We start from the raw sequence: 26,654 nt of genomic DNA, 5'->3' as shown, positions 1-26,654 counted from the left end.
AAGGGGGACGGTGCTCAGATGGTTTACATCTTTCCTGGAGGGCCGCCGCCAGACGGTCTGGGTTTCCCAGAGCTCCGCCGAGATGCCGCCATTGGGTGTTGGGGTTCCACAGGGTTCTGTGTTGAGCCCGACATTATTTAACATCTTTATGTCCCCCCTGGCGGCTGTGGCTGAGGCTTACGGAGCCCAGATCGTGTCCTACGCCGACGACACACAACTCCTCTTCAAATGTGGAAAAGACCAGACATTTGATGGGGAGAGAATCCGGGACTGCCTGGACAGGGTCTTCAGCTGGTTCCAGCTAAATTGTCTGAAGGCCAACTCCAGCAAGTCGGAGGTTTTATTCTTCGGCTGTGCCTCCGATCCCGAGTGGCGGCAGTGGTGGCCGGCCGCCATGTGTCCTCCGGCACAATTATCCTTGGTTGCCAAGAACCTGGGTGTTAAGCTTGACAACAAACTTTCTCTGAGAGCGCACATCCTTGGCCTGTCCGGCACCTGCTTCGGCATCCTCAGAATGCTCCGCAAGTTTCTTCCCTTACTGTCTGCGGAGCACAGACGGATTACGGTGCAGGCGCTTATCGGATCTAGGCTTGACTATGCTAATGCCCTTTTCTTAGGCCTTCCGGACTATTTGGTCCAGCGTCTGCAGGTGGCACAGAACTCGGCAACCCGGGCAATCTTTGGTCTGCACAGACGAGCTCGGGCTTCTGTGTTGCTGCAGACGCTCCGTTGGCTTCCAATCCGGAAGCGGATTGTTTTTAAATCTATGACGCTGATGCACAAGGCTTTGTTTGGCTCAGGCGCTGGATACCTGAAGAAAAGATTGGCTTTCTATCGCCCGGCTCGCTCACTGCGTTCAGAATCCCTTTTCACTGCTGTGGTTCCACGCGTGAGGAAGGCCCGCATTGGGGGGCGCTCTTTCAGCCTTAAGGCCTCCCAGCTGTGGAACTCGCTTCCATTGGCACTTCGTAGCACCCCCAACTTGCTTCAATTTAGGAAGAATTTGAAGACGTGGCTTTTTAATCACTCTGTTTAGGTGGGTTTCTTTTTCCTTCTCTTTTTGGTTCTGTTTTACTTGTTATGTTGATTTTACACTGTAAGTTGCCTGTGGAAAGCGCCGGGACACTCTTTTAGAGTAGCCGAGCGCTATAAAAATGTACTCTAACATAACATAACATAACATAACAAAGAAAAGAATACATTTAGGGAAATAGAAGGGAATTCATGAAGACAGCAGGGATTCGAGGGAGGGAGGACACTGACATGGGACAGGGAAGGGGAGGGGATATTATTTTTGATGGTAGAGATTTTGTCTATAAAGAAAGAGTTAAGGGAATCGCACAATGCCTGCGAGGGTTGAGGCTGGGCGGTGACACGGTCGGGGAGGGAAAGTTCGGCCACGCTCCTTGTCGTTGCTGTGTGGTTGCTAACAAAGTTATAAAAAGGCCAGTGGAACAAGAGACCCGAAGAAGAGAATGAGGGACGACATGCTGAATGTTGGCTAGAGCCCACAAGCTTTTTGAAACCAAGGGTCTGGGAGGAAGGAGGCCACAAAACTGAAAATGGGTGCCCAATGATGCATACATGATTGGGGGCATTGGAGTCAGGTGTACAGATAGGTCTCAGGTTGTGGTGCCACCAAATGTTGAAACACCATGAATGGGTGGAGCACTATCCCTAAATGAGCTTAGTTAAGCGCCAAGCGTGGAAGAAAGGTGAATGGGAAAGGAGGGGTGTGATGGAGGAATATATCATAGCAACACCAGCCAGAGTTAAGAGCAGATAAGAGGGCATGCTGAGTGTAGGGAATGGTACAGCTTCCTTTATGCTGGTGCTCACCCACACGCTTGAAAGTAAAAAAGCAACATGGGGTCACACAAGATACATGCCATTCCCAGCAGGGGATGGTTGTCCTGTGGGCTTTCTCAATCCCAATGAAACTGCCAGCAAAACCAATCGCAGAAGAGGGCTGACCCATTGCCCACTCTAAGTATGCTAATTACAGTGGGCAATGTAGTTGAGACTTTAAGCAAGTAGTGGCTGAATGTGGCTAACCCAAAGCCTCTGTCTATGTACTATTATTTTGTATTATTATTTTTACAGGAGATCTGGTAATTCATTTAAGCCAGACCTACAAAGAGCCGCCACAAGACCTCAGTGAGACCAAAATGGTCTGGGAAGCATAACACAAGAATATGCAGAAAAGCCAATGTACGCAAAGCAAAGATAAGATATAGACAAAAGGACAACAAATGATGAACAAAGAGCTGAACCAAAGCTCATTATAAATATGTATGATGTATTGGAATCAATAGGTCTGCAGCAGCCAGCTGAAGCTGTATGTTGCTGAGACCTAATTAAGCTGTCCTAAAAAGGTCCAAGCAGCATTACTTTTTTAGGGCTCGGCCTACATCCCACGAAGTGGGCGTGGCTTAAGAGTCCTTTTCTGAGGGCTGCGAAAATCGTACCTAACAGATTCCTGAATGCTCGTGATTTCTGCCATTTTTTTTGGCAGCTGCATGGCAATTGGGTCTCGCATGCCTGTCTTTTTAGAAGACAGCACGCAATAGGCCATAGGCGGTAGAGTTGCTCCGCCTCGTGCATATTCCGTGCGGACACGGGCAGCAGAAGGCCATATTTCTTTAATTACCAGCTGTCATGGCTCGCGGTAATTAAAGACTGATGCTCAATCAATCAATCAATCAGAGATATTTATAGAGCGCACTACTTACCCGGAGGGTCTCAAGGCGCTTGGGGGGGGGGGGGTTGTGCTGCTACTGCTCGAAGAGCCAGGTCTTGAGCTTCTTCCTGAAGGAGAGGTGGTCTTGGGTCAGGCGCAGGTCGGTCGGGAGGGAGTTCCAGGTCTTGGCGGCCAGGTAGGAGAAGGACCTTCCTCCTGTTGTCGTTCTTCGGATGCGGGGGATGGCGGCGAGGGCGTGACTGGCTGATCGGAGTTGGCGTTTGGGAGCGTAGAAGTTGACGCGGTTGTTGAGGTAGCTCGGGCCTTGATCGTGTAGGGCTTTGTGTGCGTGGGTGAGGAGACGGAAGGTGATTCTCTTGTTGACAGGGAGCCAATGCAGGTCTCTCAGATGTCCGGAGATGTGGCTGTGTCGTGGGATGTCGAGGATGAGTCTGGCTGAGGCGTTCTGGATCCGCTGGAGTCTCTTCTGGAGCTTCGCGGTGGTTCCGGCGTAGAGGGCGTTGCCGTAGTCCAGTCGGCTGGTGACGAGGGCCTGGGTGACCGTCGTCCTGGCCTCGGTGGGGATCCACCAGAAGATCTTCCGTAGCATGCGCAGGATGTTGAAGCATGACGAGGAGACGGCGTTGACTTGTCTGGTCATGGAGAGGGAGGAGTCCAGGATGAAGCCCAGGTTGCGTGCGTGGTCTGTCGGTTTGGGTGCGGTGCCCAGGGCGGGGGGGCCACCGGGAGTCGTCCCAGGCGGAGGGCGAGGAACCAAGGATGAGGACTTCCGTCTTGTCTGAGTTCAGTTTCAGGCAGCTGGTCGTCATCTACTCGGCTACGTCTTTCATCCCTTCCTGAAGGTTGGCTCTGGCGGCGGCGGGGTCGTTGGTCAGGGAGAGGATCAGCTGGGTGTCGTCAGCGTAGGAGATGAAATTGAGGTTGTGTTGGCGTGCGATGGCCGCGAGGGGGCTCATGTAGACGTTGAAGAGGGTGGGGCTCAGCGACGATCCTTGAGGGACGCCGCAGATGACTTCGGTGGCCTCTGACTTGCACGGTGGTAGGCGGACTCTCTGTGTTCTTCCAGCGAGGAAGGAGATGATCCATTCCAGAGCCTTCTCCTGGATTCCGACGTTGCTGAGGTGCTGTACTAGGGTGCGGTGGCAGACAGTGTCGAATGCCGCGGAGAGGTCTAGGAGGATGAGGGCCGCTGTTTCTCCGTTGTCCATCAGGGCTCGGATGTCATCGGTGGCAGCGATGAGGGCGGTCTCAGTGCTGTGGTTGGCTCAGAAAAGCCAGACTGTGAGGGGTCGAGGGATCCATTCGTCTCGAGGAAGGCAGCCAGCTGTTTGTTGATGGTCTTCTCGATGACTTTGGCTGGGAACGGGAGGAGAGAGATGGGGCGGTAATTTTTGAGTTCGGTGGGGTCCGCTGTAGGTTTCTTTAGCAGGGCGCTGAGTTCTGCGCGCTTCCAGCTCTCCGGGAAGGTAGCGGTGTCGAAGGAGGTGTTGATGATGTCCCGGAGGTGGGGTGCGATGATAGCGTCGGCCTTGTTGAAGACGTGGTGAGGGCAGGGGTCGGTTGGAGATCCGGAGTGGATGGAGTTCATCGTGCGGACGGTGTCTTCGGTGCTGATCGGAGTCCAGGCGCGGATGGTGGTGGTGGGGGGCGGTGGTTCGGTCGTGGCTGGCGTCGGTTGCGTGCTGAAGCTGTTGTGTATGTCCGCGATATTGTTGTGGAAGTAGGAGGTGAGGGAGTTGCAGAGGTCTTGCGATGGGGTGATGTCGTTGTTTCCGGCATTGGGGTTGGAGAGCTCTTTCACGATGTTGAAGAGTTCCTTGCAGTTGTGTGCGTTGTTGTCCAGCCGGTCCTTGAATGCAGTTTTCTTGGTGGCGCGGATCAGTTGGTGGTGCTTCCGGGTGGCAAGCTTGAGGGTGGTCATGTTGTCCGGTGTTGGTTCCCTTCTCCAGGCTTTCTCGAGGGCTCGGCAGTTCTTCTTGGAGCTCTTGAGTTCGTCGGTGAACCATGGGGCCTTCTTGCTGCCGGGTCTGCTGGGCGGGGTCCTTAGTGGGGCGAGTTCGTCCGCGCAGCTGCTGATCCACTTCGTGAGGTTGTCGGCGGCCTGGCTGGGGTTCGCTGAGCTGGTGGGAGGGAGATGGCTCAGGGAAGCGGCGAGCTGGTCGGCTGTGATCTTGTTCCAGCTTCTTCGAGCAACCTGTTGCTGGTGGTGGTGGATCGTCGTTTTTCTGAAGGTGAAGTGGACGCAGCTGTGGTCCGTCCAGTGGAGTCCAGTGGCGTGGCCGAAGGCAATGTGTTTGCTGGACGAGAAGACGGCGTCGAGTGTGTGTCCTGCGAGGTGGGTGGGGGTGGACACCAGCTGCTTGAGTCCGAGGTTGGCGAGGTTGTCGAGCAGGGTGGTGGTGTTGCGGTCGTTGTTGTTCTCCAGGTGGAAGTTGAGGTCTCCCAGGAGGATGTAGTCAGCAGAGGGGAGGGCATGCGGGCTGATGAAGTCGGCGATGTCCTCGCTGAATTGTGTGCGTGGTCCCGGGGGTCGGTAGATCAGGGTGCCTCTGAGGGTGGTGTTCGGGTTGATGTGGATCTTGAAGTGCAGGTGTTCGGCGGTTGTCAGGGTGTCGTCGGTGTTGGTCGAGATGTGGATGGTGTCCCTGTGGATGATGGCGATGCCTCCTGGGCGTGCGTGCACCATTCTTTGCTATCTGCTCTACGAAGCCTCGTTTTCTCTGCTGTGTGTGTGCGCATGGCACCTCCCGGTCGACTTCAGTCTGACCCTCACAGAATGAACCTCCCCACTGTCTTTGCTACTTCTTGTACGTTGTACACTCACAATTGTCACTATTGCCTCAGGTATTGTAACTTTTACTTCTGTTATTTCTTCACTTGTAATGTTCTCTTATATCAGCTCTGTTGCTTTTGTCGAGCGCTCTGTCACCTTCGGGTAAAGTCCGCGCTATCTAAAATAGCATAAATAAATCCACCGACTTCGCACCTCCCCTCCCTGTTGTCTCATCACCTATGCTGCCACCAATGCTAGCTGCCTGCTAACTGAGGAGCTAACTGTCTAGCTAACTGCAAAAAGTGCATGCCACTGCCAAGCATAAATGACCACGCACATTCCACTCTCAAGCTCGCGTGACCACATGCACGCTACAACACCGAAATACCCACAGCAGTCACTGGTGACCACTCAGAAAGTTGACATTTATTACTGACTCTTTATTCAGAAAGTCGCGGTGCGCAATAGAATCATAATACTCGGATTTGTATAGTGTTAAAGACTCGTGCGGGTCTCCAGGCGCTGTGAGATGAAATGATTTGCCAGAATCACAGGAGTTCAGCCGATGCCGAAACTCGAACCTGGACCCCCCAGCTCCAAAGTCGGCTGTTCTGGCAGTTATGCCACACCCCTTAAAGACAGTTTGGGCATGATACGTCATCATGCGCCTGGAGTGCACTGCAGACCCACCCCTTCCAGGCACCTCGGGCTGCTGTGGTTTCCTGCCCCTTGTGTGGTTCTCGCTATTTTATGTGTTTGTCTCTTCGGGTGATGCTGACAGACAGACAGACCGCGCTGCCTACTGACACACTTCGGGTTTGCTTCTTCCTCAAGATGCCGCAGCCCCTCCCCTCTGGTGTTCCTGCTCCTGATGTTGAGTTGAGAGGGATAGAAGGTGCTCCGATGTCTGGAGCAAGTGTTCAGAATCCGTCCTGAGGTGAATACGCTGCAATGCTGCTCTGTGATACCCTGAGCAACGTTCAGGTTTATACGACAACTGTTTTGTTTCTGATTTCACTAATGGTTCATGTTTAAAAACAGTCCGATAAATAAGTACTTCCCAGTGCATTGATATAATGTGACATATTAATGTCACAGCTTCTACATGTTAAAGAAATGCACTTTTTAGTGCAGAGTGTGAGTGAGTGCAGAGTGTGAGTGCAGAGTGAGAGTGAGTGCAGAATGAGTGCAGAGTGTGAGTAAGTGCAGAGTGAGTGCAGAATGAGTGCAGAGTGTGAGTGAGTGCAGAGTGTGAGTGAGTGCAGAGTGAGTGCCAAATGAGTGCAGAGTGTGAGTGAGTGCAGAGTGAGAGAGTGCAGAGTGAGTGCAGAATGAGTGCAGGTGAGTGCAGAGTGAGAGTGAGTGCAGAGTGACTGTGAGTGTAGAGTGAGTGTGAGTGCAGAGTGAGTGCAGAGTGAGTGCAGAGTGAGTGTGCAGAGTGTGAGTGCAGAGTGTGAGTGCAGAGTGTGAGCAGAGCGAGTGCAGAGTGTGTGCACAGTGAGAGTGAATGCAGAGTGAGTGTGAGTGCAGAGCGAGTGAGTGCAGAGTGAGTGAGTGCAGAGTGAGTGCAGGGTGAGTGTGAGTGCAGATTGAGTGCGGAGTGAGTGCAGAGTGAGTGCGGAGTGAGTGCAGAGTGAGTGAAGAGTGAGTGCGAGCGCAGAGAGTGAGTGCAGAGTGAAAGTGAGTGCAGAGTGGCTCACTGGTTAGAGGCGGCAGACCCGAGAGCAGAGGACGGCCCGGGACCAGGGTTCGATTCCCGGCGCGGCAGGTTTCTGGACCAGGGTCAGCGGACTCGATAATTCTCTCGCCTCGGTGCCCACTCTGATCAGCGATCACACTCGGCAACTCTGGGCATTAGCTTGCCTCATCTTCACTAACGGCCCCACCAGACCGCCGGGGATGCCTGGTCTCACCCTGGAGATACCCATTAAGGGACCATCTCTCAGGGAAGCCAGGAAGGGTTTCGCAGCGGTCGAAGCGCGGAGATACTCCCCCGGGAGTGATTCTAGCGCTATATAAAAACACGCAAAGAGTGAGAGTGAGTGCAGAGTGAGTGTGAGTGCAGAGTGAGAGTAAGTGCAGTGAGTGCAGAGTGTGAGTGTGGAGTGAGTGCAGAGTGAGTGCAGAGTGTGTGCAGAGTGAGTGCAGAGTGAGAGTGCGTGCAGTGAGTGTGAGTGCAGAGTGCAAGTGCAGAGTGTGAGTGCTAAGTGTGAGTGCAGAGTGTAAGTGCAGAGTGTGTGCAGAGTGTATGCAGAGTGAGTGTGAGTGCAGAGTGAGTGTGAGTGCAGAGTGAGTGTGAGTGCAGAGTGAGTGAGTGCAGAGTGAGTGTAAGAGTGAGTGAGTGCAGAGTGAGTGCAGAGTGAGTGCAGAGTGAGTGTGAGTGCAAGTGCAGAGTGAATGTGAGTGAGTGTGAGTGCAGAGTGAGTGTGAGTGCAGAGTGAGTGCCGAGTGAGTGAGTGGAGCATGAGTGCAGAGTGAGTGTGAGTGCAGAGTGAGTGCAGAGTGAGTGTGAGTGCAGAGTGAGTGCAGAGTGAGTGTGAGTGCAGAGTAAGTGCAGAGTGAGTGAGTGCAGAGTGAGCATGAGTGCAGAGTGAGCGTGAGTGCAGAGTGAGTGCAGAGTGAGTGCAGAGTGAGTGAGTGCAGAGTGAGTGTGAGTGCAGAGTGAGTGTGAGTGCAGAGTGAGTGCAGAGTGAGTGTGAGTGTAGAGTGAGTGCAGAGTGAGTGAGTGCAGAGTGAGTGAGTGCAGAGTGAGTGCAGAGTGAGTGAGTGGAGCGTGAGTGCAGAGTGTGTGTGAGTGCAGAGTGAGTGTGAGTGCAGAGTGAGTGCAGAGTGAGTGTGAGTGCAGAGTAAGTGCAGAGTGAGTGAGTGCAGAGTGAGCATGAGTGCAGAGTGAGCGTGAGTGCAGAGTGAGTGCAGAGTGAGTGCAGAGTGAGTGAGTGTGGAGTGAGTGTGAGTGCAGCGTGAGTGCAGAGTGAGTGTGAGTGCAGAGTGAGTGCAGAGTGAGTGTGAGTGTAGAGTGACTGCAGAGTGGGTGAGTGCAGAGTGAGTGCAGAGTGAGTGCAGAGTAAGTGTGAGTGCAGAGTGAGTGTGAGTGAAGAGTGAGTGCAGAGTGAGTGGGAGTGCAGAGTGAGTGCAGAGTGAGTGTGAGTGCAGAGTGAGTGTGAGTGCAGAGTGAGTGTGAGTACAGAGTGAGTGCAGAGAGAGTGCAGAGAGAGTGACAGCAGAGTGAGAGTGACAGCAGAGTGAGAGTAAGTGCAGAGTGAGAGTGACAGCAGAGTGAGTGACAGCAGTACAGGAGCACTGGTCCCAGCAATACAGAAGCACGGAACACACAGTACAGGAACACTGGTCCCAGCAGTACAGAAGCATAGAACACACAGTACAGCACCACTGGTCCCAGCAGTACAGAAGCACGGAACCCACAATACATGAACACTGGTCCCAGCAGTCCAAGAGCACTGGTCCTGGCAGTACAGAAGTACGGAACACACAGTACAGGAACACTGGTCCCAGCAGTACAGAACCACGGAACCCACAGTACAGGAGCACTGGTTCCAGCAGTACATGATCACTGGTTCCAGCAGTACAGGAGCATTGGTCCCAGCAGTACAGGAACACTGGTCCTAGCAGTACAGAAGCACGGAAATCACAGTACAGGAGCACTGGTCCCAGCATTACAGGAGCACTGGTCCCAGCAGTACAGGAACACTGGTCCCAGCAGTACAGGAACACTGGTCTTAGCAGTACAGAAGCACAGAACCCACAGTACATGAACACTGGTCGCAGTAGTACAGGAACACTGGTCCCAGCAGTACAGGAACACTGATCCCAGCAGTACAGGAACACTGGTCCCAGCAGTACATGAACACTGGTCCCAGCACTACATGATCACTGGTCCAAGCAATACAGAAACACTGGTCCCCACAGTACAGGAGCACTGGTTCCAGCAGTACAGAAGCACAGAACACACAGTACAGGCGCACTGGTTCCAGCAGTACAGAAGCATGCAGTGTGTGAATGTGCAGGGTGAGCAGTGTGTGAGTATGCAGGGTGATCAGTATGTGAGTATGCAGGGTGATCAGTATGTGGGTGTCCAGGGCCAGCAGTATGTGAGTATGCAGGCTAAGCAGTGTGTGCATATGCAGGATGAGCAGTATGTGGATGTCCAGGGCCAGCAGTGTGTGAGTGTGCAGGGTGAGCAGAGTGTGCGTATGCAGGGTGAGCAGTGTTTGAGTATGCAGGGTGATCAGTATGTGAGTATGCAGGGTGAACAGTATGTGAGTGTCCAGGGCCAGCAGTGTGTGAGTGTGCAGGGTGAGCAGTCTGTGAGTATGCAGGGTGAGCAGTACGTAGGTGTCCAGGGCCAGCTGTGTGTGAGTATGCAGGGTGAGCAGTGTTTCAATATGCAGGGTATTCAGTATGTGAGTATGCAGGGTAATCAGCTTTTCAACAAGCTCACACACACCACCAGCCGTCACTGCACACTTTCACCAGGCGCACACACACACACCACCAACCATCAGTGCACACTTTCACCAGGCATAACACACACCACCAGCCGTCAGAGCACGCTTTCACCAGGCACACACCACCACCCGTCAGTGCACACTAACAGCCATCACTACACACATCAATTGTTAACGAATCCACAATTAACTATTGTACCAATAGCAGTATTGCAAACTTTACTTTTAAACATAATCATCTAAAGCTCAGCATGCTACCATTGCTGCAATTCCAATCCAAACCACATAATTCCATTACACACTACATACATACACTCCATAACACGTGGCGAAAAGACATTGCCATTTACAATCCATTTCCTCTAACTCAAATAGATCCGAGACCTATTGCATTTCTAATGCTTGTTTGTTACTTCGAAGGGAGAATTTAATTTGTCACATTTGTAAGATGATGTGTTTAGTGGGAACTATAGGGTTTACATTTTTTTGTAAGTAGATGCATTTCAGACGTACTCGCATTTACCACAATCACCGCACGGAGGCGGTTCCAGCTCCCGGAGGAGCCCAGCGCCAATCACAGCAGCACCGCACGGGACTCCAGAGTCCAGGAGCCCGTGCGTGACCAGGTGCTAGAGGAGGCACGCCCAACTGCCCGCCGGCGATAAAATCCCTCGCCGGTCCCGCTGGTGCGGGTCCCGCAGCGCTACTCGCATTTACCACAATCACCGCACGGAGGCGGTTCCAGCTCCCGGAGGAGCCCAGCGCCAATCACAGCAGCACCGCACGGGACTCCAGAGTCCAGGAGCCCGTGCGTGACCAGGTGCTAGAGGAGGCACGCCCAACTGCCCGCCGGTGATAAAATCCCTCGCCGGTCCCGCTGGTGCGGGTCCCGCAGCGCTACTCGCATTTACCACAATCACCGCACGGAGGTGGTTCCAGCTCCCGGAGGAGCCCAGCGCCAATCACAGCAGCACCGCACGGGACTCCAGAGTCCAGGAGCCCGTGCGTGACCAGGTGCTAGAGGAGGCACGCCCAACTGCCCGCCGGCGATAAAACAACAGGTCGACGCAGCGCGGGACGCAGCGCGGGACGAAGCCCGGACAAAGGGCGGGCCGTCTGTGGCCGTCAGGGGCCGGAGGAGGCTGGGCTGGCCCACCCCCCTTATTCATTCCAGCAAAGGTACTGTCCATTTACCATTTTGGTTCACTGTTTCTTGTATAATGGGGAAAAGGAAGAATACTGAGGAACTTACTGATGCTGGAGGGCATACCAAGGGAGGAAAACAACCGAAAAGACAAAAATGCAAGCCTACCAGAAAGCGCCAACTACATGCAGCAGGGAACTGTGTAATGGATAGAATTGATGACCTACTTGCAGACTGTTCTGACTTACTAACAACCTCCTCTAATGAAGGGGTTGATGACCATGTGGCTACTGGCATGGGAATTGTAAAGGATGGAAAGATTGCTACAAGGGGACCAGTGGTTATACCTGAAATGTTTATGTCCAAGCCACAATCAGGGGTTAAATCATCACCACAGGAAATATCAGATGAAAGCCTAGCGAGTGTGACTGGAAACATCGTAAATGTTTTAAACATTCCTTGTTCCAATAAATTTGCTATTCTAGCTCACATTGAAAATTCGCATCTAGACAAGGAGCCGGATATGACAAATCCTGGTCCTAGCGAGTCAGTAACCATTCTGCAGGGTGATCCTGAGGTAGATGATCGAACTAATAATCCTCTGTATAAACTTGTAACTCATTTATGTGATCTAATTATGGGGATGCAAGTCAAAATTGATGATTTAACCGCAGTTGTTAGCAATCTAAATGTAAATAAGAAAGCCCTTACAGCCCCCCAAGCTCCAAGAATAAGCCAGGGTGGTGTATTAGTACAGACAGGAAACACTGCCCCAAAATCAGGCGAAAAGCCAGAAACAGACACAACTGTATTTAGACACTGCAAAAATAGTGAGACACCTAAAACAGGGTCCCAATCGCCTGGTGGAAATCAGCTATCACACCTTACTGCCGCAATACCATCAAGTAATATACCAGGTTTATTGGGACCCAACCAACCCCTTAGGCCGAAACAAGCTGGTAGCAACATTGTATCTAGTCATCAGAAAAGTACTGGCCCTATCCAAAAAAATTCTGGGACCAGTAAACCGGACCGAAATATTTCCAAGTCACCTCCAGTATACCTGATCAATATACCTAAACTCCCTGTCAGTAGAGATCGTGAATCACCTGACGCCTTAACTAATAAAGCCATCCATTGGATTAGACATGTAAGGGGTTGCAGATCGGTGATCAGGGAAGACATTCTCCGAGCAAGTAGGCTTACCTTTAAGGGCGATGCCTATGATTGCATTGAACTTATTCTAAAAAATCCTGGGATAGCCGGAGAATTGTTAAACTTAGAATTTAGATCCTGCTCCCCAGATTATTCCAGGATCCAAATGAGAGCTACTCCCCCACAATCCTGGAAGTCCGCGGGGGAGAAAAAGGAGGATATTGTACTTGGGGAAAGTTCAGGTTTGGACTCCAACGATTGACTCCAATTGCAATCTTTATTATCATCTTCCATCGATACAGAATTATGTGGACAGGAACCCATTGGTGTTTTAGCAAACTCATCAGAGGAACAAATTTCACCACCTTGTTCCTCAGCTGAGGTTAGTCCCCCAGTTATTAATTTGGAGCTCTTGGAGCAACCTAGTCCCGTGCTCACTAGTGGTAGATCGGGGTCTGTTCTTTCCTGGAACATAGCTGGCCTAAGGTCTAAGTTGGAGTCACCGGAGTGGGCATTATTTATTAGAGAACATGAAATATGCTTATTCCAGGAAACATGGGCACTAGAAGACCTGTACATGACAGATTACTTGAATTATAGTATCCCTGCAGTGAAGGAAGGGAGAGGGAGACCAGCCGGAGGGCTTACTATTTGGATAAGGCAAGATTTGGGTGTATTAATAAAAACCATTCCGACTAACCACAGGGATCTCCAGATACTAAGTCTCAAGTTTCCAAATGACAAATCAGTCTATGTTTGTAATATTTATGCGAGAAGTACGGGGGGTAGAAAATCTGAGGTTTTACTAGTATTGGAAGACTTTTTGGAAAGTCGACACTTGCCCTCAAATGTAATTGTTGGGGGGGATTTTAATGTAAATTTTGAGCCTCTTTTGAAAGGAAGTTGGAACGTGTCGGAGGAGGAGGATAGGGAATGGGGGATTCCCAAATTGGATCTTGACCCAGTAAACAAATGGACAGATATAGTGGTCCAAATGAATTCTATCTGCTTAAATAAAGGTCTAAGATCAACTAATGGTAGGACCACTGGCGATAAATCTGGTGTATGTACATTTATAAGTGGCAATCGCAAGAGCAGAATAGACTACATTTTGATTAACCTGGGTCTATGGAAATATCTTAAAGACATGGTAGTCATAGATAGGGTAGAGAGTGACCACAATCCCCTGTCTATGAGTCTTACTTACTGGGAATCTCCTGAACATCTTGGGGCTAAGATGGTTCCTTCCTCCTCCCACGATATTGTAATATCTAATGACATGCGCCACATCCGGTGGTCCAAAGTTTCACTCCTTAAAGAGAACATGGATTTTATAAGCAGCGAGCTTGAACAGGCAAAATGTGATCTATTGATGTTATCTGAACCAGTTAATAATTCCTTAAAATTAGGTGAGGGGACCAGGATTCATGAGGTTCTCTTTGGGGAATTAAAGAGCCTTTTTGTTAAGCCCTGCCGGCGGAATCCTTCCCGAGTCCCAGAACCGTCTCGGTGGTATTCTAGCGAATGCAGGAAGGCCCGCCTAAATCTGGGAGAAGCAATCAAATCAGAGATAACTGAGAATATTAGAGCAGCTAGACTAACATACAAAAACACTGTCTTAAGTGCCAAGCGAGACTGGGATGAAAAAAGGTGGAATGACCTCAAGGAGGCAGGATCTTCTAAAGACCCGCGAAAATTCTGGAATGTCTACAAATGGGGTGTAGACGCAAATCCGGATAAACCGCAAAATTGGGTCCCCCAAGAAAAATGGGTAGAATATTTCCAGCCCCAGTATGCTAAAGGCAAAGACTCCCAACCAGTAGTGGAAGTACCCCTGGAAATTCTAACGGAAGACTTCTTCACTCTGAAAGATGTACAGTGTGCTCTAGACTTAGCGGTCCCTGGTAGAGCGCCAGGCATCGATGGCATACCTGCAGATCTATTTTTACAAGATAAGAACTCCTGGGGCAACTACCTATTTCTCCTGTCAAATATGATCGCTAGGGGAGCTCCAATACCAAGCTCCTGGAACGGAGCAGAGATCATACCCGTATACAAAAAAGGGGATAGGTCCCAGCCAGGAAATTACCGGCCAATCAGCCTGATTGATACATCCCAAAAAATATTTGGCAGGCTGGTTTTAAACAAAATCCTAGACTGGGAACGTGATAATAAGATCTTATCACACCTTCAGGCAGGGTTTAGAAACTCAATTAGCACTATCGACCAGGTGCTGCATTTCGCAATGCTCTACTGGAAGATAGTGACAATTGGTCATGGAAGCCTTTATGCCGCTTTCATAGATTTAAGAGCGGCATTCGACCTGGTCCCTCGCTCCACACTATGGAATGTTCTTAATAACATGGGTATGCCAGGGACTCTTTTATCCCTGGTAAAAAGATTGCACGAACAGAATTACGCACAGATTAGGTGGGGGAGTCCCGGTAATGTTACCCCACATTTCCCAGTGGAAACTGGAGTACGACAGGGCTGCGTCCTGGCCCCAACCTTATTTTCTTTATACATTAATGATGTGGCACAAATTTTAATTGATTCCAACGTTGATGCACCTACCATTGCTGGAGCCAAAGTGCCCATTTTAATGTTTGCTGACGATTGTCTTTTAATTGCAAAAACTCCAAGTGGGATTCAAAAAAGTTTAGGTCTCTTTGAAGATTTTTGTATAGCACGTGGGTTAGAGGTAAATGTTCAAAAATCAAAATTTATGACTTTTAATGCGTCTAAATCTTTTAAGGGAACCGTGCTTATGAATAAGCGCCCGCTGGAAAGGGTCCAATCCTTCACCTATTTGGGAGTTTGTATCCAGCATAATTTGTGCTGGAACCAACAAATTGAGCTGGCTACCCTCAAGCATAGACAGCTAGCGGGTGCTCTGACTGTAGAACATGCCAAATCCCTTACTAAACCTATATCCCCAGTATTGCAAGTTTATAATGGCAAAGTGGTTAGTTCCACTCTGTACGGGGTTGAAATGTGGGGAACTGAAAATCTCAAGGGGATGCCAATCTCAGAGAATGCCTTTTTAAGGAATCTAATAAAATTGCCTAAGAGTACCCCCTTGATCCCTCTTTTTTATGATTTAGGCATGTTCCCAATAGCACTTATAGCTTCTCTACGCCCTATTTTGTATTGGAGGAGGATTTGGACCACCCCGGAACTGGAAACCTACTCAAGGGGTTTACTCGATATAATCAGTAGTGATACCTATCACAAAATAAAGTGGTTAAGACACATTAGGTGCCTACTGTTTGATTTGGGTTTGCGGGATTTGTGGGATGACCCCACTAACAGTAGGTTTCCTCCCAAAAAGGCACTTAAGAAATTATACTGGCAGTTTGTGGCTTCCAGGTCTTTCAGGTCTATCGATCAAGGGTCTTTGACAGGTCTGTTTATGGATGTTAAAAACGTACCCAATTTAGAAGCCTTTTGGGATGTGATCCTAAAACCCCTGGATCGTAAATTGTATTTTCAACTGAGAATTGGGAGCCTACCGGTTGGGGCATTTACCAGCAGCTGGTCTAAGCCAGCCAAGATGGCATGTCCGTCCTGCTCAACACCTATGGAAACTATAGGCCATCTGCTCTTTGAATGCCCAATGTACGCAGTTCCCCGGAGAATATGGCTCCGCCCAATGTGCAGGTTGATGGGCACCGCTAGAGGTTCGGTGGCAATTAGAATTATCCGCTCCTGCACTGATATGCCAGTTTACATACCTGTGGCAAAATTCTTAGGCTGGGCCTGGACCATTAGAAACAGATTGTTAAGTGATTAATTTGTACCCAAGGTGTTAAATTTAAATTTTAAATCAATGTACAATGATGAAATGGATATATATTTTTAAATGTAATGTATCTGGAAATTTTGTATCTAAAAAATCTTTTATTCTGATATATGTTTATATTTATTTGTACGTTGCTTTTATGACAATCGTCGAATAAAGCTTGTTTGACTTGACTTGACTTGACTCATTTTTGCAGGTATAATTTAGTGCAGGGCTTTACAAAGTTCATGCATCTGCTTAGATGTGTCACTTTGTAAATAAGGCACAACTTAGCTCATTTTTTATGCTGAAACAGCGTCACAAAAATTGACACAACGGCGGTGCAAAGGTCTCATAAATAAGCTCCTTGGCATTTAGTCTTAACTTCACCAAGCACTAAAAGGGTAAAAACAGATACAGCCTGATTCATCAAAGGTAATTGCGCTCGCAAAGGGCCAGATTCTGAGAATCTGGCCCTTTGCGAGTGCGATTTTTGCATTTGGGATTCATCATCCCACGTGCAAAAATCGCTATTACCGAAATCGCATATTTGCGAGGAATTGGATTTAAGGAATCTCTAATAGAGATTCCTTAAATGCAATTCATCAACCAATTAGAAATTGCGAAATCGCAATATTTGGTCGCAATTTACCACCAAGTCTGACTTGGTGGTAAATTGCGAAAAAAGAGTAAAAAGCACTTTAGTGTATTTTTTTCTTTTGCATGTTACACACACACATGTCCTTTGGACATGTGTGTGCGCAACACCTGTTCAAATGTGCATTTAGGGGTGCTACAGGGTGTCCTTTGGACACCCCTGGCACCCTTCAAATCGCTATCTTATTTGCGATTAGCAATTTGCTAATCTCAAATAAGGAATACTCCCCATTCATTCCTATGGGCCTTTTGGCCCATAGGAATGAATGGGGAGTTTTTCCTTATTTGCGATTAGCAATTTGCTAATCGCAAATAAGGAATGTGTAGGAATCGCATTTTTTGTGTGATTCCTACATGAATACCGTTTTGCGAGTCTGGAATAGCGATTCCTTATGAATCCCTATTTCAGACTCGCAAAACGGCCCAATGATGAATCAGGCTGTATATGCCTATTGTATTGTGTATAGAAATGATTGAGTGCCGTGTTCAAAAGGACCAGTAAAGGGTATGCATAGAAAACATGCACTGTATTATGAATTACTTACTGCATACTCTCTCGTGAATTATGGATGCTGCATTTAATTTAAAACATATATAGGGGTTTGCATCAGCCGTGGAGCCATAGAGCCTGCTGTGATCAAAGCTTGGTACAATATTAGTTTCCAAAGATTAAACTGAGAAAGTGAGTGTGTTGAAAAAGTCTTGATGTTTGTATTTTTTTCATAGGAGTAGTTGATAGACTGTTTATGCAACCCTGTCGTTTTTCTTGTCTCTGTTCATAATCTCTATGTAATCCAGAAACAGCCAGTAAAAAGAGAGGACCTCTGTGTGTTTAATTACTTCCTGGGCATTTGACAACTGCGACTTCTGTCTCATTGGCTAATCTAGTTTTAAATAGGCTTGCTTTCAAAGGCTGCATAATTGTTTAGGTCCGCGAACTTCCCCAGCTATATATCATGCCTATCAAATTTAAATGTTTCCAACATACTATTTCCCCGGTTCTTTGCATTTCTGGAATTCACTTTTGGCAAATTTTTCAGGTAAGTCTAGTCAAAACATTTTGATTCTTTTGCATGATGTACATGAGTAATCCAAAAATGAAGACGTCTGCCAAAATAGGAACTAAAGAAATCGGGTCGGAAACAAACCCAAAGCGTTTGGTATTCAGAAAAAATAACTAATACATATTAATCCATCAAAAGCATAATGTATTGTTATTATTTTTATTCTTAGCATTGAATTAAGCCCTCTTTGCATGCTCCACTTTATCATCGTCGGGTAAATAACAAACAGCTCTCTGACCTGCTGGTACCCCATCATACTGGGTGGGCATCATGAGAGTGGGTCCAAACTGTTTATGTATACATCTATAGGAACCATAGCGTCTTTGTGTGACTCTTGATTGGGAACACACCTAACTCTGGAGACATACACAGATACAGTGTACAGTGATAGCACGCTATTACACATTTCTACAGAGAAATCCTTTTACATTTGTGGTTCTGCATTGATGGACAGAGCATTGATGCCTCTGCAACGGATTTGCTCCACAGAGGAAAACTAGTTAAAATAATACATTAATAAAAACTACGGCTATATATACTTATTTAATGTATGTAATGTATATGAATTGCCTAAAATTTAAGTCAATATCATTAAGAATTTGAGTTGCCATTAGGATTAGGGTTATGTGTTTTTAATGCACTTAATTATTAAAAAAATTATTATAGAAAGGATTATAGTTAGTATTAGGGCAAGAGTAGAATTACGTTTTAAATGCAGGCAAATGTCAATTACTTAGATTCAATGCTTGAGATGCAAATTACATTGAATTCAGAAATTATCTTTAATTCAATGCATACCTATAGTTACTGTATGTGATAAGTGGTAAGCGGTAGGTTTAGGTAAATTTAATAATATAATTAAATATAATTAAATGTAAGGGTTTAAAATATAATTACCTTAATATGGTACCTTAATAGATTGTTTGAACTACTTTTAAAACACATTTAAGGTGTATCAATGTCTGTTCTTTCCTGAAGGTGTATCTTGAGGTAGTGACATATAACCATATCTGCATTTTTACCATTCCCCCAGATAGATTGTTTCAGGTACTTTAAAGCACTTTTGCAATGTGTGTAGCACACCGCTGCATCAGTGGTCCACCATGACTTTGCAGTCTAAGAATGCCTGAGAATATTGGTTTGAGCTAATGATTACACAGCATTGCAATTATACTATTAGGCCCCGATTCTGAGTTATTCTGAGGAATAGATGCTATTTATCACACCTGATAAATGACCATACATACAATGTGCTATGCTAAATGGCACATATTTTAAGTTTATCTGGAATAAAATTCAGATTTTGCTGCTTAACCCAGTAAAATCCAAATGGTAAGGTAAATATCGTACAATTTTGACCTGTTAAATTTTGGCAGGTTTGACCTGCTATAATTTAATGAAGGGTGAGGTATTTACTGGGTGTGGTTATATTCCGACCGGTGCCCACACTGGGATGTGGGCAGGGGTCGGTAGACTCTGATTAACTCGGATTCAGGGTTATTGCCTTGTTGTTATGCTATGTTATGTTAACTAGGTTTTTATATGTTGCTTCTATCACAGTTGACTTCATGATATTTGGTAAGTGCAGGGTGAGGACTAATATGTTGCAGTTTAGGGGAGCAGGTATGATTTAAGTGTTGTTAGAATCTGAAGCCTAAAATTTTCATTGCAACTAAGCTAAATAATCTTGACTTTTGATCATGGAGGGTCACCAGAGGTTAGTCTTCAGAAGTTTGTAAGGTACAAAAGATATTTAACAAGTAGATCAACGACACAAGAACTAGGGTTCAGTGCATAAGAAAGCCTATTACGTTCTATAAAAATAAGATTAGACTGGTTCAACAGACAACCGGGAGTCAATATAGACGCAACAAGCGAAAGTGAATATGATCTCTTGCTCTGCAGCTGAATTATGATATATTATTTCAGAAGGTCCACCATAGATGAAAACAAGGTGCCATATTATCAAAAAAGGGCGATACATTATCGCCGCTTTTATCGGCAGAAAACTGCAGCTAAAGCGGTGGTAATGGGCTTGATAATATGTCCTGGAGAATTCTAATAGAAGCCCATGTTCTGGTCGAACATGGGCTTCTATTGGGATTCTCAAGGGCATAATATCAAGCCCATTATCGCCGCTTTGGCGGCAGTTTTCTGTCGATAAAAGCGGCGATAATGTATCTCCCTTTCTTGATAATATGGCCCAAGGTTCCTGTTCTTGGGATATGACAAAAACACATGGCCTCAACAGAACCTCTATACAAAAATTGCCTTGCTGTTCCTAATGGAGGAAAGAAAATGATACAGTCTGTGACGCAGATGAATTAAGGCAGGGTAGCCAGAAGGTAACCCTGGGAATCCATTTTGTTGGATTTAATGCCCTCACACACCCTTTCAGGTGTCATGCTTCATCATTTGGGCCTGCTCCTCGTTGGGTCGGCGGTGCAATGCCCAACGGGCAACACCTCATAGAGGGGCTCTTTAGCGGAGATCTTTTTCCAACAGCCGTATGGATGACGTGCGGGTGTGGGGCCAGAACTAAGGGGTAGACGTGGTGTAGTGAGTTAAAATAAAGCTAGTGGTACCGGGAATACTTTATTCAGGAGGGCCACTGCTTTAGTTAAAAACGATTTTCCTTGAGGAGAGTGATGGAAAATAATGTTTCCAGCTCTCATCTAGAATTTATTGTAGTCTGGTCAACAGAACCTGTCTTTGTTTGTGACAACTTTAACACGGGCAAGGAAGGAAAGCCCTTAGTTGACTACAAAGCAAGTCTTTCACTGATGAGGCCAGCGAGGTACAAACACTTGGGATGTTTGGCCAGAAAACCTTTTAACAATTAAAGGCTAGTGTCAAAATGTTAAACTGTGCTCTAGCTTATTATGAAAAGTCAATGAGTTGGCCTCATGAAATAACCCGGATTTGAAAATACCCAACAGTTGTGTTTTTCAGCAGTGTATTGAATTTGAAATGTGCCAGCTCACTTTATCAGTCTCAACGGTTGAGGCATGTTTGCTGCTAGTTAAAGGTTCCAAGCACTGTAGAATTCTCTGGAGGGTAGTTTCAATTTCTTGCTTCAGTTTTAGGAGAACAAGCCAATGTGAAAAGGAGCTCTTGTGAACTCACGAAGGCTTCATGCAACTTCCTTTACAATTTGTGTTATGAGTCTAGTTGGTCACACATCCAGGGTTTCTGGAGCTGGTAACAAGTCATTGAAGGAAAATGCTATTAGCAAAAATGAAATCAATAATGGCAGGGGATGTTGTGTTATAGGATATGTAATCGTTATATTGTAGCCAATAATAAAAATAGACTTTTTCGCAACGTGCAGAAGAAGGGGTGGAGGAGGTGGAAGCTATGATTTTTGATCATTCCTAAAGGAGAGAGTTCTCTTGATGTTTGTTGTGGATTGGATAGGCCATTAATTCACGAGGATTTATTTGCTTTACACATTTATCTATTACAGGCTCTAGCTTCAGTCTTGTCAGTTTCTGGGTATGCCATTTCCTTTATAAGACGTGGTTCAGCTTTTGTGCATGGCAAGTTCATTGGAGACTCATTTTGTGAGTGATATGGTTCTACTTGACAGGAGGGTGTACAGGGGCAAAATACCAACCGCATATATAAATGACTACTCCATCAAGCCCCCAATACTGAGGCAGGCAGAGTAAGATTAGCACATTACATTTTGTTCTTCCTTATTCAGGTTAGGTAGATTTTTCCACACCTGGTTTTTCCTGGGGTGGAAGAATCATAGCCGATTTTTAGCTAGAAAAATCCCTTGAAGCTTAGGCTGCAGCAGCAGCCAAGTTTCATTTCCTAGTTTTATTTTTTGATGGAGGAGCATACAATGCTCCTCTGCAGAAAAACAACCAAAACAACCTTCCCATTCCCTGCATCACTTCTCTCACTGCTCACAGAAATCACAGTTCCCTGCATGTATTTACTACTTGCTGAGAGTGGATGGTAAATGTTTGCATTAAAACCTTGTGAAATTTGGAATTCTGTATGGTCTTATGATCGGAAAAATCAGTCCCACTTGGTAATTCCCCATTCCTTGGTGTTTTACTTATCATTACACAGTACTGGTGCGTATTTGTTGCATAATAACTGGAACATTGCATGCAGTTTTAGCATTATCACAGTTCCATTGAAGAAGAAATTAAGCTATGTTTGAAGGAACAAATCAGATACATAGTATGTCCCAACTTGCTAGTGGATGCTTTATCATCTGATTCAGTCCTAGGCGAGCTAAGTTTGAAATCACATTGGGAGTCAGAGGGACCAGGTTAGGCCCGCTGAAAAAAATACCTAAAATCCTGGTTGTGGAGCGTTATGTGGATGTGAGGTGAAGAAGAGTTATTCAGTTGAAGTGACATGTCGGTCCTGAGATGTGGCAAGGATACAGTGTGAGGACCTGTGCGTCGTCGTTGATGATCCCGTCATCGAGGATGCAACACACAGCCAAGGTGATGAGTTGGTTCTGAAGTGCTGTGAGGCTGGCGTTGACACCGAGCTGCTGTGCACAAGGGATGTGTTGTTCATCTCAGGGAGGCACTGCTCAGCAGAGAAGATGCATCTGGTCAGTTGGTAAGCTCCTTTCAATGGTCCAGTGCTAGGGTGGCACCACTTGACAGGGTAGATTCACATACGGCAGAGTCCTGGTGCATTTGCTAGATTGTTGCAAGCCTGTTATGTCCTTGAAGCTTCAGATCAGGAGGCTGGTCAACTAGCCCTTGGAGTCACTCTCGGTTCTTGGTTCTAGAGATACAGTCCTTTTCACCCAGGCAAGAGGGCAGCAGGTCAGCACAGCAAAGCAGTACTCCAGCAGAGTGGCAGTCCAGCAGAGGGGCAGAACATTCAGTATCACAGCAGTCCGTCATATATATATATATATATATATATATATATATATATATATATATATATATATATATATATATATATATATATATATATATATATATATATATATATATATATATATATATATTTATATTTCTTAAATTTGTATGAGCGCAACAGCTACCCAACAAGGGTTTCCCGGCGCTATCAGAGGAGCAGCAGAGTAAAAAACAACCTACTGGCCAAATAGCCAGGTTTTTAGTGACTTTCGAAACAAGAGAAGGTCGGAGTGAATGCGCAGAGAAAGAGGAAGAGCGTTCCATAACACGGGGCCCAAGTATGAACAAGACGGACCGCCCATACGGGAAAGTCTTATCTTGGGGACCTGGAATTTAGCTTGCGTGGCAGACCGAAGAGTGCGGGACGGTGCATGGGGGAGGGCTAGGTGTTTGAGATAGAGGGGGCTCTTTTATGCTTAATACGGAACATGTAGGTTGATGCCTTAAACCTGGTCCGTTTTTCGACTGGGAGCCAATGTAGCTTATTGAGCAGGCTAAAGGATGAGGAGAATCTGGAGGCCTGACACAGTAATCTTGCGGCCGTGTTTTACACACGCTGCAACTTGCGCATGACATCTTTATTAGCTCCCAGGTAAAGGATGTTACCGTAGTCCAGCCTTGAAGTGACAAGGGCCTGGACTACGGTTTTCTGGGTGGGGGCAGGCAACATCCAAACAATCTTCCTCAGCCATCTCAAGATGGTAAAGCAGGTAGCCGCAACCTTGGTGACCTGTTGACGCATAGATAGAGATTCGTCTATGATAAAGCCAAGGTTGCGGACCTGCGAGGAGGGCTGAGGAAGAAGACCCATTTCTGTCGGCCAATGTAAAGGGCCCCAGAGTCCTTTCTCCTTGCCCAGGACCAGCAACTCTGTTTTTTCCCCATTCAATTTTAGAAAGTTTGCATTCATCCAGGACGCCACCTTGTTAAGCCCTATCCTAAGGGCTGAGGGCTCTGTGGTCTTCCCTGCTGAAAGAGAGAAGACAATCTGGGTATCGTCAGCATAGGAAAAAATCGACAACCCAGATTCCTCAACAATAGTAGCTAGGGGTCTAACATAATTGTTAAATAACAAGGGACTAAGGATAGAGCCATGTGGGACACCATAGGATGATGAGTGGACCTTGGAATTGGCAGTAGGTGAAAAAACCTAAAATGTACGGTTCGTGAAAAATGAAGTCAGCCAGTTTAGAGCGGCGCCCGTAACTCCTATGGATTGGAGGTATTGTATTAGTATGGCACGGGAAACCGTATCAAAGGCCGTACTCAGGTCCAATAGCCCCAAGGTCACCGTCTCGTCCGCATCCATGTTCCTGCGGAGCAGTTCTGTAACTCCTAAAAGTGTTGTCTCAGTCGAATAGCCGGTCCTAAAACCGGATTGGGAGGGATGGAGAAGCTCATTAGTTTCGACGTACTGAGATAACTGGATATTGATATGCCTCTCTAAGACTTTAGGGAGGACGGGGAGCAAAGAAATCGGTCGATAGTTGGAGGGAAGAGCCGGGTCTGTATTAGCTTTTTTGAATAGAGGAACCACCATAGCGTGCTTCCAGTCAGCAGGGACGGAAGACTCCATAGGGGATGCATTGAGAAGTTCCAGAATACGCTGAAGGGCTGGCTGTTCAAGCTGTTGTAGTACAGAAATGGGAAGGGTATCGAGCGGTGTTCCAGAGTGGGTCTTATTAAGAAGTAATTTAAGCATGGTCATGTCAAGGAGTGACCACGTGTTGAGTAAATTTCCTCGGTCAGAAGCAAGGGGGGTTGGACAGTCAAACAGGGGGCAAGATTGATCCGAAATCAAGGCGGACAGAAGATTAGGTGGAGGGGTGTTACCTGCCAGTGCAGAATATATTGTTTCCACTTTATTAAGAAAAAACTGAGCAAGGTCCTCACATTGCATTGTATTTAGACTAGGGGGAGCCTGCGCAGTGTCTGAACCCGCAAGCTCTTTGACCATCTTGAAAAGGGTTTTAGGACAGTTGTTAGCCCCTGTAATGGTAGAGGAGACAAAATTGGCACGTGCGGACCTACAGTGGGAATGATACACCCTTTCTGCTGACAAAAAGAGAGCTTTAGCATCAGGTGCATAGTTCTTGCGCCATCGTCTTTCCATATTTTTACATTTCGTTTTTTCCCGTTTTAGATCTTCAGAGAACCAGCGGGCGAGAGGACGGTGGTTGTTTCATTTCCAAGATGAAACCGGAAGACAAGTATCTAGTGCTGATTGAATTCAGCATTGAAAGGCCGCCAGATCAAGGGCAAGGATATTTTTAAAGATAGGAGCATTAACAGAAAGAAAATGATTACATTTAACCATGTCTAGATCTTTCCAGTTTCTAATTGTTTTTTTTGCGCTGTCGCTCCATTTATGTGCAGGGCAAGGGACCGCAAGTGACAAGCTCACTAAAAGTGGTCGGACCAACACAGTGGAGTAGCAGCGGGGCAGAGAAGGCAGGGTATCTTAGAAAAAATAGGGTCAAGCATATGACCAGCTTTATGGGTAGGGCCCGAATTATAAAGTAGAATATTCATAGCGGCCAGGTCAGAGATAAAGGTGCTGCGAACATTGCAGTCAGGGTCTTCCAGATGGAGATTAAAATCTCCTAACATTGTGAAATTGGCCGAGCTAAAGAGAAAAGGAATAATAAAATCTGGGAGATATATAGCCCACGGGCAGGTGGCCCTGGCGGGCGGTATAGAAGTATCTCGGAGAAGGAAAAAGAAGGTGTCAGGCATTATTTAAACGCTGCTGCCTCACAACCGGGAATGAGCAACTCATCGAACTTACAGCTAAAACATTTTTTTTAAATTATAGCGATTCCACCACCAATTCTGTCTTCTCGATCTTTCCGGACTATGGCATAGTTGGATGGCAAAGCTCTAGCAACGTCCGGGCCAGAGCTAGCATTCAGCCATGTCTCGGTGAGAAAGATCGCGTCCGGCTGAGAGTCCACAAGTAAGTCAAATACATCAGCCTGGTACTTTTGGAGGGAGCGCCAATTAATATTGTAAAATAAATAGTTATGAGTGGGAGGTTGCTTTAAATTCAGCTTATACTCAGTGGGCTGACTCGGTGCAATATGAGCTGGAATAACACAGTCAGATGCATGAGTGGCAGTATTATTAAAGAAGTTGCACCCAGAGCAGAGAAACATGGTCCCACCCGTGTTTAAGCATGTACAATCAGGCCTGGAGGGCATGCGAAGATTGTGAAGCAGAGAAGAGGAATACCTTGCACATCGATGACACACTATCGATGAAACAACAGGTCAACAAAGTGGCTGGTACTTGCTTCACTATCCTCAAATGGCTGCGGAAGATTATCTGGATGTTGCCTGCTGATACCCAGAAGACCGTGGTCAATGCCCTCATTACATCACGGCTTGACTACGGTAACATCCTTTACCTGGGTTCCAACTTAGCCGTGATCAGACGGCTTCAGCTTGTCCAGAACTCCACAGCCAGGTTGCTGTGTAAAATCCCCAGGACAGCGAGGATTTCTAAGTACCTTAAGGACCTGCATTGGCTCAGGGTGGAGAACCGGGTTCGGTTCAAAGCCCTGAGTTATATGTTCAAAATAAAGGCAGGAACCGCACCAAAGTATTTGGAAAAATTAGTCAGGCCCTACTTTCCTGCACGTAATCTCCGCTCTCTAAATGCAGCAAATTTTGCGGTACCCAGATTTAAACTGGCCAGAGTGGGAGGGAGATCCTTTTCCTATCTGGGACCAGTCCTCTGGAACTCCCTTCCCCCAGTTATACGAAAGGAGGAAAACTTTGCCAGCTTTAGGAAAAGCGTTAAAACCTGGCTTTTCAATAAATAATTTGGTCTCTGGCCGTCTTGCTTTCTGTGCTGTTTGATTCTTAGTCCTGGCGCCGGGAAACCCTTTGTGGGTATCTGCGCGCATTACAAATGCAAAAAATAAATAAATAAATAAATACCTTAAAACATCGATGTTCAGAGAAGCAGAGGTTTGGGCCCCTGGTCCCGGCCTGGTGCGGACAGGTGC

Source organism: Lissotriton vulgaris, chromosome 3_1, assembly GCF_964263255.1.
Source record: "Lissotriton vulgaris chromosome 3_1, aLisVul1.2, whole genome shotgun sequence".
In the NCBI taxonomy this organism is placed as follows: Eukaryota; Metazoa; Chordata; class Amphibia; order Caudata; family Salamandridae; genus Lissotriton; species Lissotriton vulgaris.
The sequence above is the reverse complement of the archived record's forward strand: the minus strand, read 5'-3'. Positions refer to the sequence as shown.